This window comes from Etheostoma spectabile, chromosome 2 (genome assembly GCF_008692095.1).
Source record: "Etheostoma spectabile isolate EspeVRDwgs_2016 chromosome 2, UIUC_Espe_1.0, whole genome shotgun sequence".
Classification (NCBI taxonomy): Eukaryota; Metazoa; Chordata; class Actinopteri; order Perciformes; family Percidae; genus Etheostoma; species Etheostoma spectabile.
Window position 1 is genome coordinate 1,898,110 of NC_045734.1, and position 16,400 is coordinate 1,914,509.

Below are 16,400 nucleotides of genomic sequence, written 5' to 3' on the forward strand. Positions count from 1 at the left end.
TGAGCAGCTCCTTCAGCAGCAGACTGATACCCCCCCCGGTGTAAGAAGGAGAGGTGCCGCAGGTCCTACATCCCGGCCCCGGTCAGACTCTAAAACATCTGCATTACCTGATATTGTTGCAGTTTCTGTTCCTGTGTTTCATTTACTCCACACACTCTCTGTATATCTTTTTTATCTGTATTTATATTTTTTTCTATTTCAAGTACTTACTTTTTCAATGTTATTTATGTCCACAGTTAATATAATTTATATAATGGTTACCTACTTTTGCTATATTATTTTAACTACACATTCAATTTAATTTTAACGTCACTCACTTACACTGCAATATTGTTTTTTGTACTATGGCACTTTACAATACATTTATTTGATGCCACTTTGCATCCAGTCTATAGTCTGTTTTATGCCTGTTTGTTTGTGTGTTTGACTTTTTTTGTTTTTTCTTTTACTGTAGAAAACCGCTGCTGCTGTAATAAGGGAATTTCCCCACTGTGGGATGAATAAAGTATTATTTATATTTATATTTATTTATATATTTTGTATTATTATTATCTAATCTATTGTTATTGGATGGCAGGTTAACCATTAACATAATCGAAGGGAATTGAAGACAAAGCAAGGACAGTTTATTCATCCCTTGTGTTGTCCTCCCCTCAAAATTAAAAATCAACACTTTTTCTAATGTTTTTGTTTCTTTTTTCAACACTTATGACGCTTTTTTGGATGTTTGTCACTTTTTTTTGTTGTTTTTAACACTATGTAACACTAACTTATTAACTTTGGTTTTCCAGTTATGTTTGGAATTCATGGTCAATAAACCTCATTTATAGGAAATTATGCCTGATGTTTGAGTTAGAAAAGCAGAAATTAGGAATTATTTTGACTAAAATTAAAGGAATGGATGTTGATGGATAGTCACAGACTGGAATATGTCAACTTTTACTCAATCCTATTTCAAAACCACTTCAGTTGTTTTTTTCAAATGCTATAAAATTGAATAAGATGCCCCAAAATTAATGAAAGTAGAGATTTGTACTTGCCAATGAACATTGTGTGGAATCAATCATGATATTTTGGGGAATAAACAGAATATTGATATAGCAAAAGGGGTTAATTTAACCCGAGGACAACATGAGGGTTATATAGGCCTAGCACAATTCATACACAATGGCAATTCAAAGTGCTCTACAAATGAGCAGTAGTGTGTATTTATCAAAACAAACGCATAATTATGTGTTAAATAATTAGTTACAAAATTGAGAAAAATTTAAAATTTTAAATTGGAAAGGACGAAAACAGCGTAGCTACTGGTTTTGCGCCAACATGTCAGCCCTCATTTGTGTGTAAGAGTGCTCTTGAGTGTGCGTTGATTCTTTTCTTACCTTATAAGAAAACATTAACCAATGCCCGAATCTTTGTGAAAACTGCGTTAGTGGGGTTTAAGAACACATTTCTTCTTAAGAAGGTGGGTGAATGAAGCCCATTGTTTATTGTTCATGGTATTTGTTGACAATAAGAACAATATAGAATAACTTTATCCTTTCATTAACAGGCTTCAATGTGACATTTCTTTTGAATATTGACATTAGCCACATTGGATTATAGAGCGTCCCAAATAACACCAGGATCAGAGTAGCATCACTCCTTAGCCATGATTATTCTAAAACAGATGCTTTTTCTTTCATAATGAATTATTGACTTTCCAAGGTAAGGTTTTCTGCCTTTCATCTAAACAAGTTAATACTATATTAACTCATGCAACTGAGGCTACAGAGAGGCTTTTGGAGACCCACTGAGATTAAATCATTGGCCAATCTATAATGATGCATTAGATCTATGTGTCGGGAGAAGACAGGAAAGTCTCAAATGGATTCATCATAGAACTCCTATAGTACCTGTCAATGTAATAGCTTCCAACGATTACTTTGTGTATTCCCCAATTTCTTTAACCGTTCTGTTGTCTTCTCGTTGACATGCAACCTTTTTTTTTTTTCTAGGTCCAAATTTAAAACATTTTTTTTTTGCAACGGGTTGGTGGTCGAAAAGCCGGGGATGAGAGCAGACGGGCGGGCAGGTGTCTGTGCAGAGCACCAGAACAGAAATGTGATGTGATAATAACATCCAAAACATAAAGTTCTCACTCAGTGGTTTCTGTGACATGAGAAATACTTTCAAAATACTAATGTTTGAAAATACAAAAACGGCCAAAATACACGGAGCTACCTATAGCGCCATAGCCCCACCTAGTGGAAAAGTCTCGCCACTCTTCACACTTTATATACATGTTAAAATAAATACGATTAGGCATGTATTTTGTCTCAGTCAAATGGCTTTCATGGTACAGATGATTTAGTCACAGATATTACAGTTTCATATCTACACAGGAATCTCCCATGCAATTACAAAAAGATAACATCTTTGTTTAGTCAAATTATGCAGATGTGTGTTTATATTTATCCACTTCCCAATATCCTGTAGATCTGACAATGAAAGTAGCATGAATCACATGGAGGGTAGCTTATCCAAAACTAAACTAACCTTCAATTTAAAAAAAGTAGTTTATGACTCAGACATTTGGCTGTCTTCTTCAAGCAGGATCTTCTACATCACACTCCTTTTTACACAAAGGACACCGTTCTCTGGATTAAATGGAGCTTGCTTCTTGGCAGGAGCAGTGCTCAGATCCCGGTGAACTGATCCTATTTCTGTGGTATTTCATCTCACATTGCTTCGCCCCTCTCAGAACAACATCCCGGTTACGGTATGTAGCGCAAAACAAATGGCCACACTACTGGCAGGCTTAGAGCCAAGAGTGCAGTGTGCTGTAAGCAGCTACGGTGTTCTATAAACCTCCAAACCTATTTCTTCCCTCAGTACTTCAAGTCCTTTGCAGTCCTTGGGCGCATTTAAGTTTCATGAATACATACAATATATGTAGTAGCCCTGTCTCCCTTTCAGCTAAGGGCCTAAAAAAGATGAAGACCCCTGTACTTACACTGTACTATGCTACCTGCAAAGCTAATGACATTCCTATTACCTTTAATTGAGTTTTAGTGCTACTTCCAAACTGTTAGCACGCTAAAACGCCAAACTAAGACATTAAACATTATACCTGCTCACATTGGCATTGTGAGAATGTTAGAATACTGCCGTTAGCATTTAGTTCAAAGCACTGCTGTGCCAAGATCACAGGGCTGCTGTAGACTCTTGTTTCTTGGCAATTGCTAATAAATACATACAATAAATAAAATGAAATAATACAGTGCAGCCCATTTTTAGGGAATCACCAATGAAAAAAATGGTTAGTTGTTTGATAAAATGCCTCTGAGCACAATTTATTTAATTGATCTTTGGTTGCATGGCAGCACCCGTCTTCAGACTCAAAACGGACAATGACAAACATGACATGGTGGTTGCCGTGGTATCGCAACAGTTTAGTCTGGACAGGAAAGAAAGGGGAGGAATGTCTGTCTGTCTGTCATGGTACATGTCCACAATGGCGTTGTCTCAGCATTGGACACTTGGTGGGCTTGCCACTAGCAGTTATCATTTCCCATCAATGACCAAGCAAAGAAAACATACACCTTCCTACAACCTTCAATGGCTGCACCTGATTGGACAAACGCTTCACTCATGAGCTCCCAAATTTTGAAACAGAGCAACATGGAGGCTCGTTCGGAAACTAGTGGAAAACAGTTCACAGTAATGGGTTTGTGAAAACATTTAAATGCAAAATATGTCTTCATTTCAGATTGTCAGTTTAAGAGATGTACACTACATGTGTTTTTGAGAGGTGGATGTCCCTGATTTGTAAAAAGTAGCCTGGATTTAAGTTCATACAAATGAGGAGCTGGCAACTCCATGCCCCACTTCTCAAAAGTCCCCGGGACGCTACCAGCATGCTGCCCACATACAGGGGCTGGTCTAGCAGGATTGGGGGGGGGGGGATGGGTGTGGCTCTTGCCCCCCACCCACTCTGAAATATAATTGCCCCAACTCCATCCACTGGGCTAGAGTGCTGTCAATATGACAGATTTGATTTCCATTGGATCAGAGTACTGTCACATACTGCCTGTTCTACCAATCACGGCATTTCCATTTGGAAAATGGATATGTACTTTAAACACACAATGTGTGGCAACTCTGTATTTTGTTGAAATGTTGGGGCCAGTTTAGAAGTAGAAACATATTGAACTCACTGTAGAGCATTTGCTGCTGTCAGAAAATATATTGTGTGTTGAACTTTATTTCTGTTGCGTTTCCTATCATCTGGGAAATATTGGGATATTGGGCAGACAGTGAATGGACTAAAAGATCCAAAGCAAAGATCCAAGCTGTAATATCGCAGCACATGTAGAGGGAGGGAAAGATATGAGGTGGGGTCAGGCCAGCGTACACTGGGACTCTCATTAAATAATTACAGCCTGTGGTGAAAAAGCTGTGAAAAAAAATGTGACAAGGTCGCTCTGCTTGTCAGTAGAGGACATTCCCAGAGAAAAGTTTGTAGTCGAGCCTCAGCCTTCTTTTCAAACTATCAAAGGCATGCTATAAAATGATGATGGAACCAGAAAGGGAATCAAAAAAGACTTTGATATACACTGTATCAGAACTCTTCCTGTGATATGGCATTTTGTGACATGAAAGCCTCTCGCATTATTATTTCCCTGTTTTCAGTCAGTGCAGCACATTAATGTTGGCAGCCCCTCCCATTGGCAACTCGGAAAGGTCCAACAGCATTTTAATGGAGATCAAATGGAACAAGCTCAAACAAACAAACATTAGGCTCTGAGTTAATGAGCTTGGCTGCACAATATAAATGACCTGCACAAGGCTGTCGTGTGCTTCGCTCGGCATAGTGCAGCTGCACTGTCTAGTGAGATGCTTGTTGATGAGAGGCAGCATGCAAAAGTTAAAGTGTGGGTGAGAGTGTGCAGGAGTGAGCAGGTGAGTGACTGGGTAGACTGACTGGCATTACTGGATGCAAACATGGCTCTCCCAATGGGTCTCTGGCTTTATCCAAACAGAGCTGCTCATTATGCTGTTTAACGTCCTGTTCATGGGAGGAAGGTAAAGCACTTGGAAAATAATATCATGGAAGAAAAGTGATGTTTGTTAGTGATGGGCAGTGTTGTAGTACTTGAGCATCAGATTGAGAGACTCACTTCAGCCTGCGATGCCGGAGACCGGGGGCAGTGAAAGCAGTGTGTGCGAGAAAGCGGAAACGCAGAATGAGGGCAGGAGTTTGAGCTAGGTGGAAAGCTAATGCCAGCTAGCCACCTGTCTCATCCATCATGCTTCTCATCCAACCTAACTTATAACAATCAGTGCTCTGTTACAAGTCTACTTATGCCCTGTCTCTTATCATAAATGTTTTACTTTAAGTAGTAATTGCACTTCATGTATAGTCATGTTTTTATAAAATGTTGTTTTATATATTGTAAATGTGTAACACCACTTTAGCCACGTTGAAATGACAATAAAACCCACTTCGCTTGACTGCCCTTTGTAAACAGTAGGCATGGCTTGGGAGTGGCCTTGTAGGGAAGTGCATTCTGGGAGTTTTTGTCTTTTGTACAAAAAACCAAAAATAAAAAGAATCACATTTCTACATAAATGAGCCAATTAAAATACATATTCCTCTTTCCAGCAGTGAAATATCCCTTTATCAATGGTCAGTTTTATTTAGCAACGGTCTGCTATACAGAAAATAACAGCCTGTTATGATGAACCATACGTTTAAAAAGCTATAAAAAGTTAAGCAGTAGTATTTGCTTAAAAGACAGGACTTTCATTCCAGCAGAGTTCGCCTCCAAATGGAAATGGGAGTGTTTTAATACAAACTACTATATATATGTATATATAATGTTTGTTTTTTGTTGCAGTTTTCACATATATTGGACAGCTTGACAGAAAACAGGGAGAAAGAGAGGGTATGGCAGGAATCCCACTAGTGGCGTAGCAGTTTTGTGACATGTAAACTCTCGGCTCCAATTAGCGAGTGTGTATTATAGAAAGTGTGTGTTTCTATCGCCGTTGGCAAAAATGGGGTTTAGGTTAACAGCCCGCTACAGGTCCATCACGCTTGCTAAGTAGCAACCACTTTACACCAACCAAAACAAATGCCTGAACTATTTTAATCACACTTTTTGAAACCATACCCTGTCCACATTTCAGTAGAACATACAGTACATTACAGAAGCTAAAGATGCTCTCTCTGGGATTGCATTGAGATTTTAAGAAGGCAGAATATTACTTTCCTAACCCTGTGTAATTTTTCAAACTTGAGGCCAAAGTATGAAGTTGCCAGTACAGTTATATTTATTTTGTGTGAAAGGGACTTAAATGATTGACAGAATGACTAATTTGTCACATGGCTGACTGAGTGGCGGAGGAGCTAATTAGCACAATAGCAAGTAACTGACAGAATGAGTGACTGGCTAACAAGCAACACGTCAGGTGTAGATGGCAGCACACATCATCCTTATCACAACTCGTGATCGTTGTTCTGATGTGCATAAAAGAGCCAGACAGACTCTGATGTTGCTACAGCTCTTGCTCAGTGACCTTTTTATTGACGCTCACATAGCACATTCTTTTGTACATCAGTGTCAGTCATGTGTTGCTGCCAGTTGAGGGAGAGAGAGTAATCTGAGGTCTCATTACGGGGCATTCAGACCAAAATAAGGGATTCGGCAATTTGGCGGGGGGAGTGTCAATAAAATGGCCCTTTTGTATGACGTCCTGTTTTCTTAAACTCCTCTAACATAGCAAAAGTAGACCTTATATTGACCTTACATTTCAAAATGACTGTTTTCCTGTCAGATCGTTTATAGATTTCGACGTTTCCAACTGCATTTGAAGGCAGCTTTTTTTCACAGGAGAGAGAGAAAGAAAAGAGACGGGCGAGACATAACGAGTGTTTTGTTGTTGCAGGAACTGCAGCTATTACGCAAACTCTCTGACAGTTGACTGTTTGTGTTTCGTTTTTTGTTTTTTTACCCTTGTAGTAAACTTTGTTGGCAGAATATATGAGTGGATGGAAAGACCTGCATTTTAGCAGACCGTCGGACAGCGGATGCAGGAAGTCTGAACGTGGCCTTACAGACAGGGGGGACAATTATGACCAAGATGATGCTTATCTTGAAAGCATTTTCCATTCATATGTCTGTTTTTCATCTCTAGTCTTTACAAAGAAAGGAAATGTGGTGTTATGTAATGTTATGTAACCCATATGAACGGAGCATTTCCCAAAACAGTTCCAAAACCTTGATTAATCCAGTCAGATCAAATCCTTTCTGTGTTGATAAGTTGCTCTATTATTAGGTCGCAAGATGTCAACCTATTGGATGCAATTTTAAATGACTTTGGACTCTGGTTGTTGTTTTTTGTTGAGTACCAGAAATATTGACAAACTGAAGGATAGGATGGCGAGCCTTGCCCAGCAGATCTGTGGATGGTGTTGTCAGTCTGACACAGATAAGAAATACACACTAACGTACCTGGGAAGTAGTAGTAGAACGAGAACTTCCTCATCAACACAGAGGAGCAATAGAGTTGGAACACCCAACGCAAAAGGGACTTAATTCTTTTGTTTATTATTTGTATTAAGAGCTCTGTTATTTTGGTATACAGTGAATGCTGTGAGTTTTTGTTATGTTGATTCATGGTGACAAGCATTCAGATTGTCAACTGGTCACCCAACGCTTACTCCCTTTTTGAGTCATCTATTCCAAGTGTATTCTCCTATAGGACCTAGAGGGATGTTAGTGTCTTATCTATCCAATCAGGTTAGGACCAGAGATCACTTAGATCAGGTGCGTTGGAGAATATCCTGTCGGGATTCATGAGATTGCGCCAGTTTGAATGACTTATGAAAGCTCACAGCCAGATGTTTTCTAGGTATTCATTTCAGATTAATCTGCCAATTATTTTCTTGATTAATTGTTTGGTCTTTGAAATGTCTGAAAATAGGGAAAAAGTCCAAGGTAATGTCTTTAAATGTCTTGTTATTCCAGTACAAATCCCAAATATGTTGTATTTGTTATGATAGAAAACAGAGGAATCAGGAAGTATCCACATATGAGAGGCTGAAGCTAGCATTTTCTGCTATTTTGGCATAAAACATTTTTATATTTTTCGAGTTTTTTGGGTATTGCTGGCCTGTATTTTTGACAGGACAGCTGAAGACATGAAAAGGTAGAGAAAGGGGGGAAGACATGCAGCAAAGGGCCGCAGGTTGGAGTCAAACCCTGTCTGGGCACCTGGGAAAATGACATTAAAGATTTATCGATTATCAAAATAGTTGCTGTCAATCAACTAATCGATTGGTCAGAAATGGTGCAGGCTTGGGCACAAAAATGCAGACGAGGAAGCAACGTGAGGTTTCAAAGGTACTGTACGTGTGTATGTTTATGTGTGTGTGTGTATATACACGCACACAGTGGGGCTCGAATGTTTGGGCAGGTAAAAATGTGTATTAATGTGCATAAAGAAGCCAAGAAGAGATGAAAAAATTTCACATTTTCAATTTTACACTTTCAAAATAACAACAAAATGATAAAATAAAACAATAAAATGGCATCTGCAAAAGTTTGGGCACCTTGCAGAGTTTCTAACATGGACTGCCCACTTTGGAAAGCTGAGACCTGACAGTGTCATGGATTGTTCTCAATAATCGTCTGGAAAGACCAGGTGATGTCAATCTTAAGGTTTTAAATGTTCAGACTCATCTGACCTCGCCCCAACAATCAGCACCATGGGCTTCTTCTAAGCAGTTGTCTAGAAAACTGAAACTGAAAATAGTTGACGCTCAAAGCAGGAGAGGCTATAAGAAGATAGCAAAGCGTTTTCAGATGCCAATGTCCTCTGTTCGGAATGTAATTAAGAAATGGCCATCATTAGGAACAGTGGAAGTTAAAGCAAGATCTGGAAGACCAAGAAAAATATCAGACAGAACAACTTGCAGGATTGTGAGAAAAGCAAGTCCAAACCCACGTTTGACTCCACGATCCATCCAGAAAGACCTGGCAGACACTGGAGTTGTGGTACACCATTCCACTATAAAGAGATACTAATACAGATATGGTCTTCATGGAAGAGTCATCAGAAGACTTCTTCTACGTCCTCACCACAAGAATCAGCATTTGAAGTTTGCAAATGAACATATAGACAAGCCTGATGCATTGTGGGAACAAGTTCTGTGGACCGATGAGGTTAAAATAGCTTTTTGGCTGCAATGAGAAGTTTGGAGAAGAAAGGGCACAGAATTTAATGAAAAGAACCTCTGTCAAACTGTTAAGCATGGGAGGGGGGACAATCATCCTTTGGGGTTGTATTGCAGCCAGTGGCACAGGGAACATTTCAAGAGTAGAAGGAAAAATGGATTCAATAAAATTTCAGCAAATTTTGGATGCTAACTTGATGCCATCTGTGAAAAAGCTGAAGTTAAAGAGAGGATGGGCTTCTATAAATGGATAATGATCCTTAACACACCTCAAAATCCACGGTGGATTACATCAAGAGGCGTAAACTGAAGGTTTTGCTATGACCTTCACAATCTCCTGACCTCAACATAATTGAAAATCTATAGATAGACCCTAAAAGAGCAGTGCGTGACAGACAGCCCAGAAATCTCAAAGAACTGGAAGACTTTTGGAAGGAAGAATGGCTGAAGATACCTCAAACAAGTATGGAATGCTCTTGGCTGGCTACAAGAAGCAATTCCAAGCTGTGATACTTGCCAAAGGGGGGGGGTACAAGGTATTAACTCTGCAGGGTGCCCAAACTTTTGCAGATGCAATTTTTTTTTTTCTGTTATTTTGAAAGCGTAAATGATGGAACTAAAATCAAAATCTTTTCTTGGCTTCTTTATGCACATTAATACAAATTTTTACCTGGGGTACCCAAACTTTCGAGCCCCTCTGTATAGACTAAACAAGACATGACACAAGAGAAACAGATACAACAAGGTAAAATAGGAAACTGAAGCATGATAAATGACATGGCCAGAACAAGGAAAACAATGCAGAGAACACGGGTAACACACACCACGAAACAAACAGGGAATTAAATAATGAACAGGAAAAACCAAGCTGATTACCGAGAGACTCTCAAGAGATGAGTAATTGTCCGACAAAATGGGCGGAGCATTATTCAAGACCATTGTTGTAAACAGCAATACTCTAGATGAAGGCCCAGAAGGGCAGAAACGGTTGTAGTATAATAAATATCAATAAATTGTGATGTTGAGCAAGAGCAGAGTGCGGGATCTTCCGTTATTATCTCTAGTCTCAAACAAGCAATGCAACAACTTGAGGAAAACAAGCAGCAAAGAACTGTGTTATACCGATGTAAACTCCACTGCTCCCATTGCTGTTGGATGACTGTGTTAAAGGCTCTTTCTAACAGCCTATAGACTAAGTTCAATATGTACTGGATCAATACAGCTTTCACATAAGCTATTCTGTTGTGTGTTTTTTTCTTCACCTCTCCTCTGTCCGGCACTAAGCGAGATAAGAAACATCAAATTACATTCCTCGATCCTTTCTAAATCAAATTAGATTTCTAGGCTGTATTATACCGCTCCCTGTGCATGGTTCTGCTAATCCAATCATGGAGTGCCAAGGCTCACTTCACCCAGTCCGAGATAACATGCACAGAATCAAATGATTTTACTCTGGAGGGATTTATGAATTAAGCAACTGTAGAATAGGGTCCTATTCTTGTTAATAAGAAACACTGAAGTAACCCCAAACCGTGGGGCGGGAGCGAAAGTGGCTCTGCTAAATAGTCTCAAGAAGGAACTTGATCTGGTGCCCGAAAAAGAAAACCCCACATGCAATATTAAATAAAGTTAACTGTTGACACAATACTGAAACATGAGCTATTTAAATTAGCTGATACATGGTTACACCTCATTGGCTCTTAACCAGTGTATCTCCGTGTGTACTTCATCCACAGCGATCCCACCAATCAGTCCCTAAACGACCCAGTTAGAGAGGAAATTCCCTTAACATATTCACAATCATTCACCGAAGAATCCAAGCAGGCCTGTCTTGTTGCACGATCCACATTTTCTTCAAAACTTGGTATTTTCCGCATGTATCTCACTAGCTCGGAGTTTGAGAACGGCAACATTATCCTGGAAATGTACTTCCGTTTCTTCAGAAATGTACTTCCGTTGCCTCAGACTAGCGGTGATCCAGAATGAAAATCTGTGGAATTTAGTTGAAGGAAACTTTGTCAACATCTGTTTCATCTCTGTTTGTTCATCTCACAGTTTTATTACTGCAAAATAGGATTGCAAAGCAGACAAAGAGACCAGCACATTAATAATAAAAGATCGATACATGGCGTGAATGCAGTATTGCCATTGATTTTCCCCCCACCCGTCGCACAGTGACATAGGACAACATAGGACTTCTTGGTTCTAAGCTGACAATTTTGTTCCTACTAAGACAAAATTACAATTCCACATTTCAAGTTGCACTTTCAAACCCACTGACAATATTCTGATGTTGGCCATTAAGCAATGTCTTGCTGTGGGTGCTGAATAACATCTCCTACAGCCCTGAGCTGCCACAATGAATGCTTCGTAGAGTGCTGCACAGGACTGTGAAACCAGCCTCCTAGTAATGGTTTTTGAATGTGCCTTCACCTCTGACTAGCTCTCTGAGTCACTCATACACTTACACGTTCATGACTATTTTCTTTTCATGTTTAAAAATCTATAAAACAGTATAGTACCAATAAATCCATCTGAAACTGTAGCTGGTGCAGTCGACACAATTAAGACAATAAAACTGGACTTGCAGTTATTCATTTGAATCCAGTGTTCCTCCATGAATCAATCAGCATTCATTGCTGTTTCTTCATAACCTGGGGTGGTCACCTGTGAGGTGACAGGAAGTGGCTGTCCAACCCTTTTGTTTTGCCAGAGCAGCTGAACAATGTATTGTATTTAATAAGAAAGATTGGTGATCACTTTTTGAATGAAAAGGAAAACCATTACTAACACTACTAATGATATTCACCTTGTAGACAAGATGTGTGCTTGAGCTGAACATGGGAAAATATAAAAAAAAATATATATATATATATATACACTACCGGTCAAAAGTATGGGGCCACTTACAAATTTCCACTCCACTCGATGTTAGACAGAATACCAGCTGATCTGAGTGGGGGGCTGATCTTTAATGCAATATCTACATTACCCATTATCAGCAACCATTCATCCAATGTTCCAAAGGCCCATTCTGTTCACTAATCTGATATTATTTTTAAAAAAACTAACTGAGAAAACATTAGAGAACCCTTTTGCAATTATGTGAGCACATAATGTAATCTGAAAACTGCTGCCCTGGTTAAAAAAACAATGCAACTGATCTCAACTGGTATTCTGTCTATAATGGAGTGCAATGGAAATTTTGAAGTGACCCCGAACTTTTGACCGGTAGTGTGTATATATTATATATATATTATATATATATATATATATAAACCCACCCAACCATCCCAGTTTGTCTCTTTGAATCCAGATCTACACAAGAATAATTGGCCGGGTTGAATGCATTGTGATCTGTTTTGGAAGTGGATCAGATTGTAAAAAAAATCAATAAAAACACCCTTCAAAGAAAAGCCCTTAATCTTTTTTTTTTTTTGGGGGGGGGGGGGGGGGTAAAATAACTTATTTTGATCTCAGTCTCTGAGTGGATAATCAATAATCCTGAAAAATAATACTGTTTATGCCACATTTCTACCTTAACTATGTTATGTAACTTCCAAATAGGAACATCAATTTTTGCTTTTCTTTTGATGGCAGGACTGGAAATGAGTCAACCTCAACATTTGTGTGTTTCAGAAAGATAAGACAGTTACAGAAACAATGACAGTAGATACAAAATAGCATGTATGCTCTACATTCTACAGGATACATCTTTCCCTTGACAGCTATTAGGTTTTCCCCAAATTATCTAGAGTTGAGGCATTTCATTATCAAATGTTCAAAATAGTGCAAATAGTTGCTCTAAATGGAGCACGCAAACTCCCCCCAGAAAAATGGACTGAGCCCAGAATGCTTATAACATCTGACTCCGCCCCCGTCACTGTGCAGAAGGCTGATTATGAAGACAGCAAGCAAAATGAAAGTAAAATTAAAGGCAAGAAGCTGAGGAGAACATCGGCTTTTGATACTACGTCTGGAGAACTGGAGCAAAAAAAAAAAAAAATTTAAATACAGCACTGAAATGAAATTCCTTATAAAGGAATTGAAATTTATAAACCCCCGACTGTGTTGCACTGCTTTAAAAATAGTGAACGCACACTTTCAGCATTTTCCATTTGAAAGCAAAAACGAGCTTTAGAAAGTGTAACTGGTGGTTTTTTTCTACCACCATGACACAGGAGGAATAAAACTAGCTCACAAGGTGCAGTAACACTATGTCCTTTTATAATAATTCAGTGTACTTCGATGCCTGTACACTGCCCATTAGAGACTGCAGAACAGCACTGTGTCATGAGAGATGAGTGTGCATGGCCCAGGGTAGTAAAACAGCCTGCTTCTATAGGGCACTGCAGTGCAAAACCCAAGAAGAAGTATTCACATCCTTTACTTAAGTACAAAGTACTAATACCACACAGTAACAATGCTATTTAAATATAAACATCCTGCATTAAAATGATTTATTTTATATAAAAGTTTATACATATAATCAGGGAAATGTACTTTAAGTAATACAAGTAAAAGCACTCAATGCTGAGAAATCCTCACATTTTACAAACTGGAAACGATCCAAACAAGTTAACTACATGTTTAATCAGATAATCATTTCAGCTGGACTTGTGGCTGTTATATTGATCAGTAGTTTGATTTATAATAAAATATCAGATTTTATAAATGACATGTGTTTTGTGTGCAGGAATCTTAACGTGTAAAGATGAATGTAGTGGAGTGAAAAGTACAATATTTCTCTCTCAAATGAAGCGTAGAGTACAATTAAAAAGTGGCATGAAAAAAAAAGACTAAAGTAAATTACAAGTACCTAAAATGTGTACTTAAGTACAATGCTGAGAAAATTGACTTAGTTACATTCCACCACTGCAAGGCAGAGTAATTGTAAACTTACATATAAGCCAGACTGTATCTAGCTGTATCCCGGCATTGACGGCCTCCCCAGACGGTGTTCTTGTCTCTGTGCTACATCACCTGGTTGCGACATGTTGGAACAGTGGCTATCTCCCAGATGTCCTCAGAGACGCCAACATCATCACCATTAAGGGGGACCGCGCATACTGTAACAACTTCAGGGGAATAGCTCTACTCTGTCTTGCGGCAAGATATTTGCTCGCACTATTCTACCACGTCTACAAATCCTTGCTGACCGTAACGTCCCTGAAAGCCAGTGTGGGTTTTCCAGCACTGTCGTCACCACCTGGATTGCTGGTTGTCACCTTTAAAATTTTCTAATAAATTACTTTATCATTGTCATTCCAAAACTTGGGGAACACAATCTGAATATGTTTAATTTCTTGGGCCTTGGGTCTGCGGTCAGACTTACTGATGGATGGGTGGAGTCATTTTCTTCAGTCTGTGACCCAACAGGTCAATAAGATCTCTATATCATGACAAGAATCAAGTATTGACATATAAACGCATCAAACAAGCATTTTAAATGAGAGTATTTCTTCCTCACCCCTGCTTGCTCAGCGCCGTTAGATATGGGAAGCAGGGATTTTCTACACGGAAGTTATTGTGAACAAAAATGTGGTTGGGTCAGTTTCTTTTGGAGAAGATTGAGCACTGAGATTGAGAACTGAGTAGTTATGTTCCCATTCAATTCAAATATTTTATTCACAGCATAAATTCATAACAAGAGTTATCTCAAGACACGTTACAGATAGAGTAGGTCTAGACCACACTCTATAATTTACAAAGACCCAACAATTCTAAAAATTCCACCCAAGAGCAAGCACTTAGTGGCAAGGGAAAACTGGACCCAGGCTCTTGGTAGGCGGTGTCTGACGGGGTCGGTTGGGGTATTTATAGTCACAAATAAAGACAATGGAACAATGACTAGAAATATTAGTTTGTAGTAGTTCATGGCGTAGAAGGGCACTGCAGGTCAACCTTTCTGTTAAAGATTAACATCCTTTTTTAAAACATAAAAGTCCACAAAATTGCATTTGCTAAACCCACCAGACTCCATGTAAATAATCAGTAATTTTAGCATCGTAAAATACGGCTTTCTAAAACATCTCTGAGCTCTGAGCTGCGCTGCTCGATCAGCTCCGTTTGTCAGTGTTTTCTTTCTTTCATTCCAATTTCGGGTCTGCCAGTCACAGTGAGAACAGGGGACATTTCCGGGGACAGATCCAGCCGGGGACCGGTCACCAAAACCGGGTACTGTCCCCGGAAACCGGGTACTGTCCCCGGAAACCGGGGACGTCCGGGCACCCAAGCATAGCAGGACATTGCAGGGCACTGTAGAGCGGAGCAGGGTGTAGCAGGCACAGCAACAGGGCCATGGCAACAATGATTTAGGTGATACCCTAATCCAGTTGGATTATCCCATGTGAGTTTGTGAAATAGCATTTGTTGAATTGTAAATTGAACAATACTCTATAAACAACAAAAACATTTTTGTAGACAGGCAAGGGGGGAGTGACGGGAGAAAAGCATGCAGCCAAGGGCTGCTGGTCGGAGTCAAACCCTCTTGGGAAAGCTACTTTACAACTTTAGCATGTGGTGCTACAAGCTAGTCCTCATTGGAAGTAGTTAAGTTATGACAATACTACACACCACGTATTATGAAAGTAAGAAGCTACACTAAAACCAACCCCCATGTAAGTCTCTGGGGAAAAGTTTTTTTAGGCCCCCTCGGCATCAAGTGACAGACATGGAAGTTGTAATTCCACTGTTTGGTCGCTATCTGGGGGCTTGGACCAGAGCACAGATGCAGAAAAGTTGAAGACAAGTCAGATGCTCATTACAGCTGTACATCTGATCTTTTTGTACAGGACAACACACCATGCACAAGCAAGAGTGTGGCGCAATGCTGCGCCAAACAATTAAATATGAATGGGCACTCATCTCTTTATACACTCCATGATACAATATTTAACACTGATCTGTGTCAGGAGAACTCTTTTTTCCTTTGCATCTTATATCCAGAGCCTTGAAGAGCAATTGGGGCCCTCTTTCAGAAAGAGGAGAGACAGCTGGGTTACTCCAGATCAAAGCCTGCCTGTCAGAGCCTCTTATAAACCATTTGTGTGCTCCAGCTTGGGTTGCGTCAATAAAAACTACACCACTGGTCCGACTTATAAAGCAGCTGTATATTTCTATACATTTCTATATTTGGGAAAATCAAACAGTTGAAAGTTACCCCAAAGGGTTAACC

General features: G+C 39.4%; 1 long non-coding RNA gene across 1 annotated transcript; it reads left to right on the top strand.

The window, feature by feature from the left end:
• Positions 1 to 1,231: 1,231 nt before the first annotated feature.
• On the top strand, positions 1,232 to 15,682 carry LOC116695657 (uncharacterized). Its single transcript, XR_004333509.1, has 4 exons — positions 1,232 to 1,485; positions 2,075 to 2,080; positions 10,333 to 10,336; positions 15,672 to 15,682. It is a non-coding gene; the product is annotated as an uncharacterized LOC116695657 (long non-coding RNA).
• The last annotated feature ends 718 nt before the right edge of the window (positions 15,683 to 16,400 follow it).